Genomic DNA, 18,502 nt, shown 5'->3' on the forward strand with positions numbered 1-18,502 from the left:
GAGAAAATGGACCAGGGAACATGGAGCAAACCATGAACATCCAGAACCAGGAGCAAACACCAGTGATTTATGGACCCGTAGAATTGGACACCTTTGAGCCTCTTGTTGAAGATATATCCCACTCACCAACTCGTCAAAATCTGTCATTCCAAGAAGATAATGCATGCACATGTAGCTGTGCTAGGATGGTGAGAGACCTCGTGGGAAAAGTTGGTCATCTGGAAGCGAAAATTGACAACTTGAAAGAAGAGCTGAAGGAAGGGCTGAAGGACACCATTGCAGAAGCAATGAAAGAAGCAATCCGGCAAAGTAAAGAAGAATGGCAAGAGGCTGCTGCCCAGGGTACCAGGAAGTGACATGACCAGGCAATCCAGTATGAAATGGTCACACACCGGATGAATTTGAGCCTGAGGATAACGACAATGATTTCAACTTGTAGACTGACCCATCCTTCCACTTGCTAGATATGGACAATACAGTGGCATCAGAGCACTTGGACATGACACCAGTGCCATCATGCAGCCTGCCTCAGTGGGAGAGTACACCAGTGGCATCATGTCGCCTGCCTGAATGGTCAGTTGAAGAATCGAGGATCAACAATGCAAGCATGCCTGTATTTTCACCAGGAACGCCTGTCATGTCGAGCACCCCAGCACCACTGACTGTATTTTGAATACCGAATATACCACTGGCTGTAATCAACGTTGACAAGGACAACGAAATTTACAGAGCTGTCAATTGCGAGATGCATTGATATACGCAAGCAATATTTCAAGAACACATGCCCTACGACCTGTATTGCAATTTGACCAAGCGGGTGAACTTTGATGGAAGTCGGAAGAAAGTGCCAATCCCCAACAATTTAAGAGAAGATATCCTCTCAAGATGCCGGACAAGATTCAGGATTGGAAAAGAAGAACTTACCCGGATAAAGGACACGTTGAATGGGGTGCTGCGCATGCCAAGGAAACATGCATGGAGGACAGTCACGCATACAAGTACAGATCTTCAATCAACAAACATGACTTGAAGGGACTTGTCAGAAGACAGGAAGACCTGGCAACACCGCTGGCCAGGACATGGCAGTGGCAGAACAAAGAAGCTGAGGACAGGAGAGGACTAAAGAGGTGGAAAGCAAAAGAGCTAAAGAAGTTCCCCCCCTCAAAGTCTCTTCCACCATAACAGATAGGCCCTATGTTATTGCCAACGGAACATTGAACCCAACCTAGAGTAGACCAACAGGTCTGAACAGAGGAAGACCCATGTGAAGAGAGAAGCGGAGGACAGGAGAGGACTACAGGGGTGGAAAGCAAAAGAGCTAAAGAAGTTCCCCCCTCAAAGCCTCTTCCACCATAACAGATAGGCCTTATGTGAGGCCAATGGAACATTAAACCCAACCTACAGTAGACCAACAGGTCTGAAGAGAGGAAGACCCATTTGAAGAGATAAGCGGAGGACAGGAGAGGACTACAGGGGTGGAAAGCAAAAGAGCTAAAGAAGTTCCACCCCTCAAAGCCTCTTCCACCATAACAGGTACCGGTAGGCCCTCTGTGAGGCCAACTGTACTGTACATTAATATTGTAGTTTGTTAGGCTAATGAGATACAGTAGGGCTGATATTAATGTTACAGTAGATTAGTGTGACACACTATTAGAGCAGGAAAGGCCTCACATGGCATATTCTCTCTCATACAGGGACCTCTGTGTGGGATTGAGCGGGATGAAGACAAAGAGTATCTCTGGTGAGTACTGTATGTACCGTACCTGTGTGTCTGTCTTTTACTGTCTGTTTGTCTCTGCCTATCCTCCTTTCTTCAGGGTGTACAGTGGACCTTGCACTCCAATGCAAGGTAGAGTCTGCACCTGGTATAGGTGAAACTCTGGATCTGAGGCCAAAAGTGCCAGTGATGATTTTAACTTAAAAGCCTAATCTTTTTGTGTAGTCCTCGGTCCAGTAGGGCGTATTGGTCGGTATTGAGGAAGGACTGTTCTCACGTCATCTCCTTCCTCCTAGGTACTGTACAGTAGTCATGTCCATGTCCAGCTTGGAACTCCAGGACATGCCAGCGGCAGAAGAAAGAAGCGGGGGACAGTAAAGGACTACGGGGGTGGAAAGCTAAAGAAGTCCCCCCCCTCTGTACAGCATGTTACTGTAGGTTAAATAAAAATTGGCATTAATTTATAAAATTGGTGTTTGTACTGTATGTAATTCAGTCTTTAAGTGCGTCTGAGATCCAACACGTGTATCTGTCATTAAAAAGGTACAAAAAGTCAATAACACACAGATGCAGGGGTGTATGTTCCTATTGGCCAGGATTTCACTCACCAGGGGTGCGCCGGCCGATGGGGGTTGACATTTACAGTCATATACTGTACAGTATCCCTGTTGCCCATCCCAGTGATTTCACAGCTGCCCGGCACTTACAGTAGTATACAGTACTGTACACACTGAGGGCCGTTTTCAATTTAGAGGTCTATTTACTTTTTTTAGCCGGTCTCGTCTTTTCACTCCAATGGGCCTATTTACTGTACTAAGCAGTGTTAGGAGACAGATTGAAAAGTGATAAAAAAGTGATAAGGTGTCAGTCAATCAGCTCCCAAATGTCATTTTTCAAACACAGCACAGACAGTTGGGAGCAGATTGGTTGGCACTTTTTCACCCATTTGAGCAAAAAGACGTGATCGGCTAAAAAAAGTTTAGCCGATTACGTCATTTTGCCAGGCGTAAAATTATCGCTGTATTCAATTTGAAAGCTTTTCCACCTACCGTAGGCGGGAAGTCAATGCAATGTACAGTAAGACAGTATGTGAAAAAGTTTTGCTTACTGTATGAACAGCAGGTGGAAGAAATTGGTGAATTGGGGTGCAACATTGTGGGAAGCCTTCAACGTGCAGCCTTAAGACAGTCCCCTAAAGGTACTGTAAACTGCGTAATTTAAAAAAAAAAAAAAACAGTCAGAACACACCAAAAATTCACTTTCATTTTGGGGGCGGAAGAAAAAAAATTTTGGGGAAAAAGTTAAACATGTAGGGGTAGAAGTAACTGTACTGTATGTTGCCCATAGCAACCAATCAGATTCTACTTCTCATTTATCTACAGTAGCACCTTCTAGAAGATAATACCTGGAATCTGGTTGGTTGCTATGGGCAACATCACTTCTTAATAGATCTCCCATCTTAGTAAATTTACCCCCTAATATATAAAATGTACTGAGTTTAGTAAGGGTTGGATAACAATACTGAACAAAAGTAGCAAAGAATTTTAATAAAAAAGCGCTACATGGGTATGGATCTGGGCATGCGCCTGAGATACCATGACGTACAGTATTGTAGACACACTCAAGCCAGGTGCAACCTTGGTATTGCAGGCGGCTGTAGTGTACTGGTAAATAATCAAACCAATACATTACGTTGCTTGTACATCCCTTTTGCTGGTTCAAAACTTGAAAGGTTACACTTTTTATTTTTTATTATTATTACACAGTCAAGGTTACACTTTTTTGTCATAAAGTCCTGTGGCATAGAAATACCAAAATTTCTGGATAATGTATTAGTGAAGATTTAAAACAAAATAAAATTACCGTATACAGTATATATTTTAAAGGTCTCTAACCAGCGGGACAAGAAAATGGTAGATGCAGTAGGGCTAGGCATTAGCCCCCTAGACTACTGCATCTACTGTACTGTAGTTCCTAGAGTCATGGAATCACTACAATGTCTACCGTAAGTCCGGGACAGTGCCGACAGTATTGTACTTACTATAATACAGACAACTGGACATGCGCAGTGCTATGAGACTCAATACACCACAGTGTAGAGCGCAACTAGCAATGCGGTATATGGCGTACCGTATGGAGCAACAAACTACAGTACTGTAGCTGGACACATCTACAGTACATACAGTATAATATATTTAGTTTTGTAAGGGTTGGATAACAATACTGAACTACAGTACTATAGCGAACATTTAAATAAATAAATAAATTATCAAGGTCTCGAACAGAAGGAGAGAAGTGTAAGCAAGACGGATCACCTAACCCTTTGCTCACAAGTCTCTCCTAGTAAGAATTGCATCTGTCCTCTACAGTACTTTATGTGACATCTACAGTACCATACTATGAAGTACTCAGGTGTCTGTAGTGTAGAGGTAAGAAATCGAACTTCTACATTGCAGAAATCTGTACAACCTGGTTCCGGGTCCGAAAACTGGAAGGTTAAACTTTTTTTACATTTTTTTTATTATTATTAGACAGTCAAGGTTACACTTTTTATTTTTAATATTATTATTACACAGTCAGTGTGTAATACGGAGATCCCACTTTCACTCTGTGTGAAATATGACCCGCTACTGTATGATCTTCCATACTGTACGCCATGGCATAGCGCTACAAGGGTATGGATATGGCACAGCACCACTGGTAATGCATTGCAACCCCGCCAAAGGGCACGCGCCAGAGATCCTATTTGTACCATAACCCCTCAGAACTGGCTATAAGTCACCACAGCGCCAACTGTGCAGAAATTGACGCAATTTTGATGCAGAGTCAGTTTGTAATGCAGGGACCTCTCTCTCAAACAGTGTCAACTATCAGTTACTGAACTCATTAAATCACTAAAGTTTCCAAGTCTGGGACAGCATTGACATTGACGCAAGTTTGCACTCTAGAGCACAGTCTGTTTGCAATACAGAGACTTCCCTCCAAACAAAGCCCACAACTGTAGCACTTTCTGAAGTCATGAAATTACTATTGTGTATACTGCAAGTCTCGGACAGTGCAGAATGGCACAAGTGTGAAAATTCAACAGTACTGTACCAATACAGACAACTGGACATGCGCCATGGCATAGCACTGCTTGGTTTATGGCATGGCTTCACTGGACATGCAGCACACATTCCATTGTCATTGCAACCCGTCCACTGGGCATGCGCTGACATTGATGCAATTTTGCAGTAAACGCACAGTCAGTTTGTAATACAGAGACCACTCTCTTTAACAGAGCCCATTACCACTTGATGGTCATAAAAAATCACTATAATGTCCACATCTGGGTCAGCACTGGCACTGATGCAAATTTGCGTTCTAAGGTACAGTACTGTATGTACAGTAATAAAAATCCAATTTTCGCTGTTTGACTCCCGAAGCACTGGGCATGCACTCCACATGTACTGTATTAAACAGTGAATATTTTAAGTGAAGATTTTAAAAATAATAAAAAAAAACATATTTTCAAGGTCTCGAACCCACGGAGCAAGAAGAGGGGAAAAGCAGTGAGACTAGGCATTAGACCGCTAGGCCACACACTTCACCCATTACTAGAGACCTGTAGTTTGTAAAGTAATGAAACCACTACAATGTCTAAGTCTGGGACAGTGCCGACAGTATTTACATTTGCGCAAGTACAGTATGATTTCAACCGCACGGTCAGTGGGTAATACAGAGCTTAATGATTGCAAACTTTATTAGACATTCTTCTACTGCTTTATTATACTGTACATTCCTGATTCCATGTGGAAAATGCTGCAATACTGTATAGTGTACCGAATCACTGCTTCTGTTAACCAAACATCGGGCGGTGATACAGAATATACCGTACGGTACATTGGAAATCACACGCATGCGCTATGTAGTTTAGGAAAAGTGACACATGGTGGGAAAAAAGTTGTATTACTCGTAATGAAATCAGACGCATGCGCTATGTAGTTTAGGAAAAGTGACATCTGCTGGGCAAAAAGTTGTATTCCACGTAATGACTTTTTTCATTACTAAACTTTCTTTGTGGCGCGACTCATGGCATGGTGTGTGGCGCGCCATGCATGGAGTGAGAGATAACGATGTGATGCTACGTTATAGCTGGGCACATCTGTATACTTACATGATCAAATCAGCCTTCAGTTATATCTATTCACACCTATGTATATCAGTTCAAAATATCGGTATCAATTGAGCAAGATGAAATCTGCTCTACGCAATGCATGTTGATATGTGCTTTAAATGCTCTTTTTAAAGTAAAATAATTGGAAATCTTTTATATTAATTTTATAATGATGGTGAATAACCATGCTGGGAGTATCAGTTTGAAGGAAATTGGGCCAATAAAAGATAACACAAATATTTTCAAATATGCTCTTGAAACCAGTCAATAGATTAGACTGAATGTGATAAGTGTCTTTAAAACTTGGCTATACAAGTGTGTGTATTCATCATCTTCTCATTTGGCATACTAAAGCAGAGTATTGCAACACAGGGTGCTGCAACTTAAGTTTTAGCAGCTGTAACAATAAGGAAGCATTAGGCCTCTGTGAGATTTGAACTCACAACCCCTGGTTTACAAGGCCAGTGCTCTAACCCCTGAGCTATGGAGCCACTTGGTTAAGTTATTTTATACACATTTTGGTGTCTGGTTGAGGATGGAAAATGATATACAGCAAATTTCAAATCTTTTCTTGTAAATGTACTTTTTTCAATTACAATTGTTGTGTTTATGGTCATCTTAAGGTTTTTCAAGATTGCATCAAGACAGTAAAATAAAATTGGCAAAGTAGTTGTAGTTGTCTATAATGGACTAGGAATGTATTACTTTACTAGCTGTAGGAGAGAGGCAAGGTTAACATTAAACAAAATATTTTATCCTCCTGCCTTATAAAGGAACACTTCAACTTAGGTTTTCATTATACTTTAGCACTAATATGACAATTTAAAATGTAGGCTTATGTATACTGTTTTCTTTCAGTTGGTCCTATTTATTGTGATGTTGAATCCTTTACTGTATTATTTATGGGGACATTTATGAAAACATGTAGAAGTAGTGGAGGGCACCTATGTATATTGGTGAATAGAAATTATTCTAAAACTGTAAAAAGTAATTCATAGCAATTTCTAACTTTTTTTAGGAAATAAAATCCAATATCTCATTGGATTTTATTAATTGTATCTCTTTGTCCAAAAATCCACTTTTTACAAATGGCCTATTCTGATATATATGCAATATCTATAATTGAGGCATACCTGGTAGACAATTTGAATCAAATTATTTAAATGCATTTTAAAATGAGCTCTTTTATGTTAGTGTGGTGTGTATATAATTAATACAAAATTGGTCATACTTTCCATGGCTTTCCAACTTTAGGATCCATAGGGTAGAATTATTTCAAAATGTTATAGCCGGACATCTTTATAGAGTTATTTGTAGTCATTAGTGGTCATTACCCTGAGTCTGCTTGCATGTGTAGAGTATATATGGTTACATGTTCAAATCAGCTATCATTCTGGCGCTCTACATAGCCACGTACCTGACATATAGGTCAGGCCGGCCCTGAATATAGATCAGATGACTTATTATAGAAAAAGATACTTACTAGTCTGGTGGTCTATGGTGGTCACCGCGACTCCTGTTCATCTCCCCACCATCTTTGCACTGGGAAGGGGGCTGCCTGGAGCCCAAGGGGCTGCTGGGAGGGAGCTGCTGGGCGATTTACTTTTCCCTGCTGCTGCCTCCAGGGGAAGGGTGTTACACACACCAGGGGGTCACACACTCATACTACACACACTCACACATACTACACACACACTCAGACAACAACTTACACACACCGCTGCTCCAGAAGACAGGATCACGACGCTGAAGAAAGAAGACACTACTTTGGAAGGTGAGTAATTACTGACTATATAAACTAATTGGAAACTTCCAGTTGGTTACTTAATCATTAGGGTTTGAGTGCCGCAGGGTTCCCAGAGCAATCCCTGACCATTTTTCCTAAAAATATGTATTTTTTGTAAAATTGGTCATGCTCTGGGGCTGCAAGAAAAACACTTCCCATTGCTCAAAAAATTAAAAACCCTGCATCTAATTGAATAGCAAAACTCTGGCATCTGTGGGAAAAACCCTCAGGTGCTGGATTTTTGTTGTTCCCGAACCTAATTGAATACCCCTCATAGTATTCAAATAGTTTTAAACTATAGCTATTAAGGATTAGTTTTTGTGCCACATAGTTTTATAAAATTGTAGCTAAAGCATAAATATGTCACTCATATCTGAACTGTATTATGTACGTTTTTCTTCAACTTTGCTACATTTTCCACTATTGTGCAATATTTTCCTAAAGTTTGCTTATAGTGCATTAAGTGCTACGGGAATCATGCCCCAGAATGCTGTGCAAATGGAATTCTGGAGCACATGTGCTGGGTATCAAAGCGAGAGGAGGGGAAATTAATTCCACCCTGTGCACTATTTGGCTGATCTCTGCAAGTATAGAGATTAGCTGCAGCAGGGGGGATGGATCATCAGTCCCCTCTGACACATGCTTCACTGTGTCTGCAAGCAAGGGAGGGGTAATGCCCATGTGTGTAACTCAGGGGTTGAATCTTCTATCAGTGGGTGTGGGGAAAAATAAACTAAAATAATGCTGGAGGGGAAGATGAAGAGGGGGCATGCAAAAGTCAGGGGTTTTCATAGCTGAGGGATCCTTTTACTACTGCACTAAGGGGTGTAGGGGGTATGGATATTAGGATTTATGACCACTGGGGGCTCTATAGCCAATAGGGGGTTGGAAGTGTCTGTATAATGGAGGCCTATGGACACAGTGTGGTGCGACACACCGCCTAGGCAAATTTTTTTTCAATCAAATATTTAAATATATTTTTACAAATATTTTAAGCAATATTAAATAAAAAAACTGTTTCTGACCAGTTTTGCTGTGAAATAAAACATCTGTTAAGTGGCTAAAAAAAACCCTTACCACCCAATCCATGATAAAAACTCTATAGTATGATATCAACTTCCAAATACCCACCTCCTGCACCAAACTGGGTATGCAAACCCAACCATTATCATTTTGCTGAATGCAAATATACTGTATGTAAACCTAATCACATATGGTGTAGTTGTATTCAACATCATACTGTATACTGTATATATAAACAAATGTCCTGACTGATTGTCTCATCAATGCCTTTCCCAAACCCCATGACCTAGAAACATAAACTTCTGGAAGTACAGTACAGTATATTCCTTCCATGATTCAAGCAGCCACTAAGCCAAGATATTTTGAAATTAGACTCCTGAGTGGGTGAAAAGGGCTGAAATGTTTCCTCCCCCTGTGTAACATCTCGAAGAGTCCAAATGACCTAGAAATATGACATTCAGAGAATACTATACTATACAGCAGGGGTTTTCAACCTTGGCCCTCCAGCTGCTGTGGAACTACACATCCCAGCATGCACTGCCATAGTTTTAGCATGCTGTTATATCAAAAAGGTGGCAGTGCATGCTGGGATGTGTAGTTCCACAGCAGCTGGAGGGCCAAGGTTAAAGACCCCTGCTGTACAGTAATTATATTTCAAGTCTGCAAAAACTCTTTGTAATTTAGTACTCTACATCAAAAGTTTTATTAAACTCCATACCTGAGGTACTGTAGACATTCTTAAAAGGGAGAGAAGTACAGTAGAAGAACTCAATGTATGAATAATTTCTGGCTTGGAGAGGGGGACTTGCTGCAGACTCTTCCTCCTCATCCTCCTCCAGGTATTTAGTTGCACAACACACATTAACTGAATTTCTCTTACAACGCTCGTGTCCCGAGTTGCAGCAGCATATATATTTCATGAGTATGCTGCTACTAGCTCCATCAGGCTCAGCTATGCTATTGCTAGCTGCAGGGGGCTCAGCTGCTTTGAAGCGGGTCTCAATGCTCAGTGGCCATTTTGTGTAAGCAGCCATCTTGTCATGTCCCTAGGTGCACACCAATGTATTTAGTCACACAGGACATATTAACTGAATTTCTCTTGCAGCACTTGTGTCCCTAGTCGCAGCGTCCCATCTTTCATGAGTACACAACTGCTAGCTCCATCGGGCTTGGCTACGCTGCTGCTAGCTCCAGAAGCTCAGCTGCTTCGTAGTGGGTCTTACAAAGACCATGTTCCTGGTCTCCCTACATGAGCCATTCCAGGAGGGTCAAAAGATGCTCTGGTTCTTTGAGTTCACTTTTAGTTTATGATTGCTGTTATTTGTGGTGAAACACGTTTCTTATTATGTAAATACAGTACTGTACTTCACAACACAGGTGATAGCATTCAGAAATTGAAGGATGTCAAGGAACAGAGCATTTTGCTCGTTCTTGTCCACTCCCACTTGCCAAGAGGTTGGCTGCATCAGTGCCACAACTGTCAAAACAATGATCTTCCAATAAGGAAGCAGGAAAGGAAAACATACCTGTACTCAAGCCAAGGCAGAATGCAAAGGCTAAGGCCCTTATTTTGGAACAGTCACTTGGCAATGTACAAAAATTAAATACTCCAAGTGTTTTCACTCGGTGGTACAAATTTGGAGCAAGAAATGACCATAGAGAACCATGAGCAAACATACTCAGTCTTTAATGGGACAAATACCATGAATGAAGATTATTACTCTTTGTACTTTCTGGGCACTTCATCCATGCAAGAAACTTCAAACTCACTGACCCACAAACTGGTGTGTGTTCTGCATTCGCACCCGTGACTCAACATGATTTTATGGTGCAAACAAAGCGCATGGCATGGCGTACCATGGAGCATGTGGCTATGGCTAATTGCATGGCACAATGCGTGTGCATGTTTGCAGCATGATCGGCATAGAAGCAAGAGGACACAACTTACCCCATTTGGACATCAGTTGGAAAGATACATCGGTATTCCCAGCAATCTTCCAGGAACATGTGCCCTATGACCTGAACCAGAATTGGGCCAAGTGTGTGAATTTTGATGGCAGCCAAAAGAAAATACTGATCCCCAACAATTTGAAAGAAGACATCATATCCTATGCTGGGCAAGATTCAAAATTGGAAAGGAGAAGCTAACAAGGGTTAAAGATCACTGATTCGGGTGCTGCAGAGCACAGAAAACAGTCATGGATGGTCATCAGATGGCCAGCGGGAAAAAGACACCAAACTTTAAACCATGGGGCAACAGTGACATCTACATGATTTGAACTTGTAGCAATGTGAAGTAGGATGAAGAGCTCATGGTCTTTCGCCACTCATCGTTAAAACAGGTAAAGTATTGTACTGTGGTGGGTACTGTAATGTGCTTACAGTAGAAACATTAATTGATGACTTGTAGTGTACTGTAAGTGTTACAGATTGAATAACAGATACAAGCTGTTACTCAGGTGTACAGTATTTCTTAGTCTCACAATAACTAAAACAATTTAATTTATTGTGAGACTAACAAACACTTTACACATGAGCAACAGCTTGGAGATGTGGAAAATGGGAACTGTTATGGGTCACGAGGAGTGACTTTGAGAAGTACTTTGGTACATTGTGCAGTTTAACATTATTGTTATTCAATCTTTAATACTTATAATCAATGCCAGCTCTAGGCATGTTCGACCAGAGCATTCAAACATGGGCACCATCACTTAGAGAGCACACCACTCCCAGCCATTCCTGTTTTCAGCTGGACAATCCTGTTTTTTGTGCACTGCCCAGCTGTTTCACTCGTGGGATGAAATGTCCCACAGGTGGTTGGGAAGTTGGGCACCTCCACTGCTGCAGCTGCGTGGCAGTGCTGGTCCTGGAGAAGAGGAATGGACACAGCATCCATTCAGTGCAGGAAGACAGCTGGGGGCAACCTAGGTACTGATGTAGTGCTGGGCTTAACCCCAGCCTGAAATAATGGGAGACATGCTATATGGGCACTCCCCCAAATAATGTCATATAGTGGGTGTGGCTTATGGTAATTAGGCCACACACCCTTTTAAGTCACACGCAGCTATGCCATGCGCAGGTAAGGGACAATAATTACCGATCCTACACAGGGTACGCCTCTCCCTGGACGCGGCCCAGCTTATAATATAAGTCATCAATTACTGTTTACATTACTGTTATTCAATCTGTATCATCTTTCATCAATTAATGTTTACAGTATATTACTGTTATTCAATATGTAATCTGTTTAATTACTGTTATTCAATCTGTGACACTTACTGTACAATACAAGTCATCAATTAATATTTACTGTACACTGTACTATATGTCACAGTACAGTTTAGAGTATGCACTGAATAGTACTCATTGTACAGTATTTTCTTGTACAGTATGTTAATATCAGCTACAGTAGCCTATAGAAAACCTGTGGCAGAGCAAATGTTGTGAACAGTAGTGTACTCTACTTGTAAAAAATTACTTTATTTGTTTCCCACCATGCACTATATCTTTCAAAAACCACACTGAGTATACTGTAAAGTGCAGCTTGTTGGGCCAGAGAAGGAAGAGCAACTGGTATACAGTAGTTGCATTGAATAATATAAGTTTGTAACAATGTACTGTTTGGTACTCTGTTACAAGACCAGTGCTTAAAGTGGTCCTAGAGAGATGTGGTGGAATTTCTACCTCCCCCATCATTGGTGCTTTTTCAATAAAGAGACATCGCCCCTTATGCAGTGCCCCCTATGCAATGCCCCAGTAGTAATGTCCCCTGTAGTAGTGCCCCCAGTAGTAATTCCTCCATTAGTAATGCCCTCAGTGGTAATGCCCCATTATTAGTACCCCTAGTGGCAGTGCCCTTAGTGGTAGTGCCCCATGTAGTAGTGCCCCCAGTGTAAATGCCCCTTTAGTACTTCCCCCAGTAATAGTGCCCCTTACACAAAAAAAATACAATTAAAATTACAAACACAATACTTTCTTTAAGCCCCACACCTGCATCTGCTGCCATCTAATTCAACCGCCTGGGGGGAGTCAGAAGCCGGAGCTCAAGAGTGAGCTCCAACCTCCAGCTGTCGCAGCATGGAAGTAGCCGTGCACCTGCTGGAAACAAAATCTCAATGTGCACCTGGCAAATGGAGCCACTCTATGACACCAGGGAGTGCTGACTGGCCGGGTAAAGTGGCCAGAGGATGCAGAACTGGTTCCGTCTCCAAATGGAACTGACCGAATGCAGTTCCGCCCCCTTCCGGCCCACTTTAACTCCTGAACAAGACTGTACATTAGGTGGTTATAAATATTGTATATAGTAAATATAAGTTATTTATAGTTTCACTGCATGCGAATGTCATAATAAAATATAATAGTTTAATAAAGATTTATACAATATACTGTTAACCAATAGTACTGTACTGTATGTCATTTTACAGTATGTTGTCTGACCTACACAATAACATTTTTGTTTTATTTTTCCGGTCGCCATCATGCACTGATCATTGGCAAAAGTATCCCAATATGTATACAGTATGGAACTCTGGACCATAAAGCTTGTCTAAGGTACACTCTTTACACCACCGTCCTATAAAGACCTAGTATTTTCAAGCTCCCAAAAGAGTGCAAATTGTGGAAACCTCTGACTCTGTTAGTGAAGGGTTATTTTTGTCCCCAATTTGCAAAAATCAATTTAGTATAATTATAAAAAACTATTTATTGTAATTTTTTTTTCTGTACTCCTGTATACTGATAAATTGTGAGCTCAGTAGATTAATACAAATAACTTTGACTATAAATTAAATACTGTACAGTATTCAGAAAGCTGCAGTACATTATTGTTACTGTATCGAGTACTGGAATGGAAGTGTACCCTACTAGTGTATACTGTACTCTAGATTACTTTACATTTAATAGCAATTTTATTGGACCACAAACAGTATTTTTACTACAGTATAATGGAGAAGAGGTGCTACCCACTATCAAAATTTACAGTACTGTATATGACCTAACATAGGTACAAAACATAGGTACAGTAATGTAGTGAATTGGTGCACTGATCAGCTAAATACAGTTCATAAAACCTTACAGTATTGAACAGTATACTGTCACTTATGAATAGGATAACCAAAAATAGTAAAAAAAATCTGTATAGTAAAAAACAAAATGAATAATGACAAATTATAAAGTGTTTACACTTTACTCTTAAATTTTGGCGGTAGGTATACTGTAGTGTACAGTAATATCATGGTATGGGATGTCGGCACTCAGGATCCTGGGGGACTGAATCCCAATGTTGGCCTCCCAACAGGGTTATGATGCAGATATATATATCCTAACTTTACCCTAAATCTATCCCTATCCCCCCCATGCGGTCTAAACCTAACCTTCCTCCAGTGCCTAAATCTTACCCATAATTTTCCCCTAAACCCCTCTACTTACTGTTGGAATGCCGACCGTCAGTATGTTCGCACCAGGTTTCTGACGGGTGTTCAGATATGGGCACCAGCATTCTGAGCGCCGGCATCCCAACAGCTGCCATTGAAACTACATCCCCATAGTACTAGCCAAAAATTATTAAACTACTGGATACTGTAAATTGTTATGACTGTATAGTAATAATTTGTATCAAGTAATTTGATTCATAATAAAGGAACTAAAGTATAAATAAACTAATCAATTTACTGTAAATAGACTAATAAAGCTACAGTATAGTAAGACTTTAAAACATAGATATTAGAGTATTGTTAAATTACAGTAACTGTAATTTATGTTGCACTGCTTGTTTGCCCTATTTAAAATTATTATTATTACTATTAAAATTGTTATATTTCTCTTATTTTGGTCATGATTGTATTACTTTGGTCTATTTAAAAAACAAAATCTGCATGTTACACTACCTACTGTTACTGACTGGGTGAGTTACAGTGCCTTCTGAATAATAGAGGCCTACAAACACATACTGTATAGTAGCAATTATCCTCTTAATGTAAAGCACCCACTGTTAACTAAAGGGGGATGGAAGGTTTATTTCAGAAACTTAATATTAACCCACTGTACTTTAAAGAACACTATGTTTACAGTGGGCAAGTCCTTTCAAAAAGTGTAATGTACATGTGTCTAAAAATCACCTGATATTTTACTATACAGTACAGTAAGTACTGTCCCATGCATAGAAAGGAAAAATACAAAAGAGGGTGTACAACAACATATTTTTATTGATTAAAAAAACCCAATTAATTTAAAATAATTGTAAATGAAAATCACAAAATTAATTTACCTTAACAAAACGTCAACTTGACCTCCACCAGCAGGATCATTATCAGCCTGATTAGTTCTGTGAAAAAAAACTCTATTAAAACAGTATAACAATGTTTTTTTTTTTAAATTATAAAGTAAAGTGTAAACTTTGTAGTGCGTAAAACATGGCTGCCTCACCTGGCACTCTAGTAATGTGATAAAAAATACATGGACCTGACTGTTATGTATTTTGGGACCCTACTCCTAACATGCTGCAACCACTCATTTTGTGTCATCTCTTTTAAGTGTAACCTATTCCACCCACTGTAATCCTACTCTACATAGTGCTCCCAATACAGCTGCCTCACTTGGAACCTTTTGTGGGTGGAATATACAACCAATGGCAGTTAACACCCAAAATGTTTGCACCAACATTACATTATGCCTATTGTGCACTCTAGGGGCCTGATTCAGAGTTGGGAATAGAGAGAGTTATCTCTCTCAACTGATTATCTTGGTGAAACCATGCTGCACTGCAGGTGGGCAGATTTAAAATGTCCAGAGAGATTTAGATTTGGGAGGGAGGTGTCCCGGCTGATATGTAAATTGTAGAGTAATAATAAAACTGTGTAGTATTTGTGGACTACATGTAAAAACAGCCAGTATTTACCCTACATGCAAAAAAAATTATTTATTTACACCCCTTGCATTGCAACATGGTTTGTCCGGGTACACAGTTAAGTGCTATTTCTCTCTATTCCCAACTCTGAATCAGGTTTTTTTTTTTTTTTTCACTTTTGTGTTCTAATACTGTACACTACCAAATCTTTTGTACTACTGTACAGAGTGTGTTTTGTGTTTTAAGCCTTTTAAGCACCTTGAGCACTGTTGGAGAAAGAGTTCTATATAAAAAAATAATTATAATTATTACTATTACAGTACTGCTACTTAGGGGTCAATGTCGGGGTCACTGGCCTTCCAACTTTTGTCGGTGAAAGACTAAGGGCCTGATTCAGAGCCACTCGTAAGTGGCCGCTCGTTCGCTCCGAGCGATGTTTGCCCAACTGCGCATGCGTACGGATCGTTATATGCATGCGCGAACCAGTCAGTGCGGCCGAAATTCATGTGCTCGCAAAATAGCGAATGCCTGATAATTTGAGTGACAGAAAGAGGCGTATGTGGGTGGTAACAGGGGAAGGTGCTTGAAAACGGGCAGTGGAGATCCGATCGCAGGCGTGCTTAAAGGTCAAAACGGGCATTTTATGGGTGTGCATAATTAAAACAGCAGCGTCATTGACCACGTCACTGGGTTATTTTATAGCCAGAACTGCTTGCAAAATTGTGGTAGCAAAAACCAACCACAAGAATAGCGAGCAGCTCATATCCTGGTCGATGTACTCGATTAATCTAATAAATAGCGGACATGACGTAGGATGCGAGCGGCCAGGGGGCGTAGTTTCCCAAAAAACGACCGCAAGTTTTGTTCGCTCATTCAGACCTAAAGGTGTGAACAGACCGCAAACAGCGAACGGTTCATTTGAATAGCCACCCCTATTTTCAGGACGAGCGAGCGCAAATAGCGTCCGGCTCTGAATCAGGCCCTAAGTCTGTATAAGGAAAAAAAAGTACAGTAAATTACAGTAGCATTACAGTGCTGTACAGTACATTATTTACTGAACTGTGTACTCTAATGTTGGGTAAACACTAACAATGATGGATGGGCCATCCAGCTGCTTGATACTGTAAGTGCACCAATCATCAGCCTGACATCACAACTGGGTGGGCATTTACATGTATCTGCCCAGTTGTGATTTCAGTCACCGGCAGCCACTACAGCCAGGCCTGGCAACAGGGGGAGATAAAGGGGACACTTGTACCAGGCCCCGAGACTCTGAGGGGCCCCAGACCCTAAAAAATCTGTGTTCCCCTTGCCTGTGTTATGTTGTATTCAACAAGGCACAGACAGACAGAGAAGGAGCATGGTCGACAGGTAGCAAAATAAAGTTTGTTTTATGCTGAAGCAGTGTGAGTGGCGGCCTGATGTCGCATCGCTGCACAGCAGAGGTTTCAAGTTGTGTGCAAAGATGGAGAACAGATGCACACTCAGCAGGAGGTAAGTCTGGCCTGGGTTGGGTTTGGCAGGGGATACACAGGACAGGTGGGGATTGGGAGCCTGGAGATAAGGGTACATTGGGGGGATGGGGAAACACAGCAAGATGTGCTAGAGAGACAGTGGATGATGGTGCTGAAAAAAACAGGAAGGGCAGGGACATAGGAATGAAAATTTTCATGGGGGCAAAGGGCCAAATACTACTATAGGGCCTGGAGACCCTTTTTGTCATATTTGGTATCTCATTCTATGACATTTATAATGGTGACTGAAGATATACAAAGACTCTCAATCCTATGTTATATTTTGTCAGTGTTCCTGGGGTTAGCCCCATCTGATTTCATGACAGATGATGCAGCACTCACCTAGATGCAGCTGGAAAGCAGTGAGACAGTAGTAGTAGTAGTAGTAGTGTACAATATTCACGTTACTTTACAGTAGTGCAGCTTATTCATGTTAAATCACATTGTACAGCACATGACAGAGGTGCAGCTTATTCATGTTACATCACAGTACTGCCCTTTATTAACATTACATCACAGAGTAGTGAACCTTATTCACCTTATATCACAGAAATGCAGCTTATTAATGTTACGTCACAGTAAAGCAGCTTATTCACATTATGTCACAGTACTGCCCGTTATTCATGTTACATGAAACAGTAGTGGATCTTATTCACGTTACCTGACACAGTAGTGCCTCTTATTCATGTTATGTCACAGTACTGCAGCTTACTGTATTTACTACTGTACATCACACAGAGCTCATTTACCAGTGAAGTGCAGTCAGGGTAGTCAGGGGAAGCAGAGCTTAGCCTGTCATACTCCAGAACACTCCAGAGTTTTGAGTATAAAAATGAATAGAATAATACAAAGAAGATACAGTATTCATAACTTATCTAAATATCACATTTGTATTATTCATATCATCTTTTTTATTCTATTCATTTTTATACTCAAAACTAACAATCAAATTATATATTGTATACTGTATTTTAACAGTACAGTATGTGTAAATCTGTCTCTGATACTAGCTAGGCCCCCCAGCCATTGACCTCCCTGTCATTTACATTAAGCCAAACAGTATGCCACTATGGTGGATACAGATTGACTATACTTAACTTAATGTACTGTCCAGTAATAATGTACATTACTGTACTTACTACTCCTGAGGTGGTCCCTTGGCTTCTGCAGGACAGTCCAGGACCAGCCATATTTGGCCCTAATTTCACAGCAGGCATTTATATATGCCCACCGCTTTTCCAAATTGCAGGCAAATGGCTTGTCCTGCCAGCAAAGAAGGATCAGAAGCTCCCCCTTTAAAATAGGTCTATACCTCACCACCATTTTTATAGGACTGAGTATGCATAGTAGGATGCTGGATGCTGGATGGCAGGATGGACTGTAACATGTACAAAATGTCATGCATCCTTACACCAAGTGACTTGTTTAATACAATGTCAATAGCGGTTAAAAGTGTAATGCA

Source organism: Taudactylus pleione, unplaced genomic scaffold (assembly GCF_031769625.1).
Source record: "Taudactylus pleione unplaced genomic scaffold, aTauple2 ptg000117l, whole genome shotgun sequence".
NCBI classification, from domain to species: domain Eukaryota; kingdom Metazoa; phylum Chordata; class Amphibia; order Anura; family Myobatrachidae; genus Taudactylus; species Taudactylus pleione.